The sequence below is a fragment of the Marmota marmota genome, unplaced genomic scaffold (assembly GCF_001458135.2).
Source record: "Marmota marmota marmota unplaced genomic scaffold, marMar, whole genome shotgun sequence".
In the NCBI taxonomy this organism is placed as follows: Eukaryota; Metazoa; Chordata; class Mammalia; order Rodentia; family Sciuridae; genus Marmota; species Marmota marmota.
The window spans coordinates 50918658-50923065 of NW_025999968.1; positions in this window are offsets into that span (position 1 = coordinate 50918658).

Sequence of the window (4408 nt, forward strand, 5' to 3'; positions counted from 1 at the left end):
TTTTTTTTTTTTTTTTTTTTTTTTTTTTGTACTGGGGATTGAACCCAGGGTAGTTTGGCACTGGACTACACCCCCAGCATTTTTATTCAATTTTTTTTTCAATTTTGAGACAGGCTTTCACCAGGTTGCCGCAGACTTGCTAATGAATTTTTATTCTCAATGAGAATTTTTGAATACCTAGAAGCACAAATAATAGTTAAGATACCACATTTGGTCCATATAACTCAGCCAAGTAAAGTGAGAAGGACTATTAGCTAACAGGTGTTTGAGATGGATAAGTACACATCCACAAAAATGTAAAACCAGGCAAGACATAAATTCAAAACCTCAATAATCAAATAAGCGACTATCCTTCTTATTCTTATTGAAGGAATAAAACATAACATTTTCCACAAAACCAATTATTATTAGCTGTAAAAAAAAATTACTCAACTATACAATTTACAGAACATGCTTCCCCTTGTTTGTTTCAAGTGAAAGAATAAACAAATGAAGATATCAATTATAATAGAGTGACATACATTTTTTGAATAGATATTGGTTGTATGCTAAGTTGTAAAACCTAAAGTGAACTGAAAAATGATCTTTTTTCTTTTTTCTTTTCTCTTTCAAATTTACTTTGAAACTCTACTGAAATAACTCCATCATAATAGATAGAAAAAAGGAAAATAGGTTCGTACTTGGGATGAGTGACAGCCTTTACCTGCATGTAAAGGAAGCTTTTGTTGTAAATTCGAACACTTTCCCTTAACTCAGACACAAATTAATAAAATCTCAAAATGTATATTACAAAAATATGTTAATTCATTCTAATTATTCTGATAATTTATTTTCTTTGCAACTTTGTAATATCTCCTCAAGCCATAGATATGTTGACTTGCACAAAACAGAATATTTTAGAATTCACCTTTATTAGTTAACATTCTTTTCAGGAAGTTTCTGAACATTATCTGCCTTACTTCCCCACCCCCTGTCATGAAGGAACAACATGTGAAAAGCAGAAATCATCAATTCTGACTGAGGTTTATTTTGTTTTATCTTTGTACTGTATGAAGAAATTCAAGTCTTTCATATAAAAAGACATGATCTTGAGTATGGACGTGTAACATTAGTCATTCTTCACTTGCCTTTAGGTACAGCTAATTAGCAAATGATACATGGGAGGTAAAATACAATAAAAAATTAACAATAGGAATGTTAAAGAAAAAAGAAGTCTAATGTAATTAAGAGATAGAACTAATCTCCACAATAAAATTCAAGCCATTCATGGAAATAAGAATTTTCCATATGACATTCAAGTTTGGAGTATGCAATGAAAGAAAACTAGCATTGTGGAGAGGGCACGGGGCTTGGGGTAAACTATTTTCTGGACTTGATTCTGAAACTTGTGATGTTTGTTATTCCAGTTGAGTCACTGTTGAAGTTTCCACACCTGCTCTATAGGGGGCAGCACTGTGCAATAGCCAATGTTGGATACAGCTACTGTTTCTGCTGAATTTCATCACATCTAATTATAATAATAATAATAATAGACTATACTTTATGCCATCACTTGAATGTGCCCTTCTATTTTGGAAAAGCAATATATTTCTAGATATTAAGTGGATTATATTATGTGAAACACCCACAAGGAAACACTTGTGATGAATACTAATTGATTACAAATCTAATGGAAAAAAGAAAGAAAGAAGTTGGGGGAAGAGAGAACAAGCAAACAAACTTTTCTGATGAATGATGATTCTCATCAAATAAAACTGCATGGAAATTTATTTCTTGATTATATCTGGACTTTTATTTTCCTTTTGCAGTTGGAAAAGTCTTTAATGTCATGAGGATGATAGTATAGTAAAGAAAAGATGGAGAGAATCGTTGCACACCACAGAGGAACTGTGACAAAAAATAACTAAACAAACTCAATATTCTTAGCACTACATATATTTTAATTACCTAACTTGAAATACATTTAGTAACTTGATTTAAAAAAAAAAAGTCTATTTGTAGGGAAAATCCCAAGTAAAATAATACATCATATAGAATGGATTGAGTAATATTACACATGACCATGACATTTTAAAGATTATATATATATATATATATATATATATATATATATATATTTTTTTTTTTTTTTTTTTTTTTTCCTCTCTGAAATTTAGAGAAAGATTTTGGTCTCCCATTGTTATTTTCTTATGAAGAAAGAGATCAATAAGCACACATTTTGAAAGAACGGATGTGTTGTGTGGTACTATTTTGGACTGCATTGAAATGTATAATTGTATAAAATTAAGAATATGTAAATGTCTTTATTAGCATAAATACACAGTTGAAAAATATTAAAATTTACTTTTTTAGTATTGTCAAGTTTAAATGTTAAACTTATCTAATTAAAAGCAAAGAAATTAAGAACATCAAATATATTTGAGAAATAATTATTTAATTCAACCTAAATCTATTGTTCTTTTTAGATGGCTATATCTCTGCCAACCTATCTATGAAATACTTAATACATAAGAAATTACATTGATCTCCACACTCAATGTAGGAAGTGCTTATACTTGTGCATAGACTACCTAACTAAAACAAATTCAATAAAAGCTCTGTTTGTTGTCTCAAATCTCAAATGAAGAGACTTTATTAAGGAAAATCAGGAGATAGGATGTAGATGAAGTTATTCTAATTAGAAATATACTGTAAGGACTAAGTGCTATTTATTTTAAACAAATAGACCTAGCATAACCTTGTCCGACCCAGTAACTGAAATTAGGTTCATCAAGTTCACTCACAGAACCCAATATCAGATTTCTAAAGAAGAATTTGAATAAAGCTAGAGAACATATTTCTTTCATAACAACATGACTGATACAGTCTAGTCTGCAGAAGCTGTTAACCTGTAGCAGTGGCCATGCCCAGACCACCAAAGCCGCACATCCTTAAGAAGTCATCTGCATACGTTGATGTAAGAGCTTATACACTTAGGAGTCATGTGCTTGTTCTGCTATTGAAGGAATTTCCTGCATGTGATTCTCACATTTAAGCAGAGATTTAACATAACACTCTGAATTTGGGGTATGGTAAGTCATTTAGACTTACTTAATTTTAATTCCTCTGAAGAATTTGCATGGAACAAGTATTATTGGATTTTTTGTTTAATATATACAAAGTTATCTTCCATATCGGTAAACCTTTAAATTAACATTTTAGCTCAATCATAGTTACTCTGATTAAATCGTGTCTATAATGAAAAATATCATTTACAACTTCAGAGATGGTTCTTGCAACAAGACTTGCATGAACTCCACCTCGTTTAATCTTTAGAGCATTTCTACAGTCCAGCCAAGCCTGATGTGCGACAAACACACATACACACACACACACACACAGACACACACATTTCTATTTATGAGCCTTATTAAAAACTCCTGGTACTCCAGTTAAATAAATGTTCCTCTTCCTTTACCATAACAAATTTTAAAAATATTTGCATTCTAGCAATTTGGGACTGTTTTGAGGGGATCAAAATTCTGATACCATACCATAGAGAAATAAACTAACCTTGAGCAGGTGCTAGTGGGAGGAACAAAGTGTACATGATGGAAGTAATAGGGATTTTTCCAAAGAATAATCAGAGGAGATCCTTAATATATATCAATGCATTTTTAATTTGGTTACATTTTATAAAACTCATTGCCACTAAATTCTGATTGTTAAAAAATATTTATTAAGTGTTTGCACATGATACCAACGAGGTGTTTGAAATACCACAGCCTGGTAACCATATCCTTTGTTTTATGAGCCAGCCACTTATAGCTAAGGAATATTTTAAGTTCTTTTGGGAGGAGATTACCACATTGCTCTGACGCAATTCAGGTGACTTAAAAAGCCATGATGCATCATATATCATTGTTTTAGTCTACAGTCTCAATTTTGGAATCTATTGAATTATATCAATACTCTGACTATACTGCCCAATCAACCAAACGTAAGTATAGTCTGTACCCCATGCAGGACTAACACACAGAAAATGTACTAGCCTGGTTTTCCAAATGTCTCCTAAAGATAAAATAAAAGATTCTTTACTGATTTTTTGTGCTGAAATATACACATTCTGTGTGAAGAAGTCTACCAATTCCTAAAAAAAATAAAGCTTACTAAAACTGACACAAGAAGAAATAAAAATCATAAAGTATATATTTCTTAAGAAACTTAAAATTATGCCCCCAAAGTAGATTTGTACCAAAGAAAACTGCAGGTCTATATAGCTTTTCTGGTGAATCCTAGAAACAATTTAATAAAGAAATAATATAATTTTATGTAGATTCTTTCAAGAATCAATTCAATCTAAATTCAGCCTGTGAGATATATATATATATGTATATATATATATATATATATATATATATATATATAT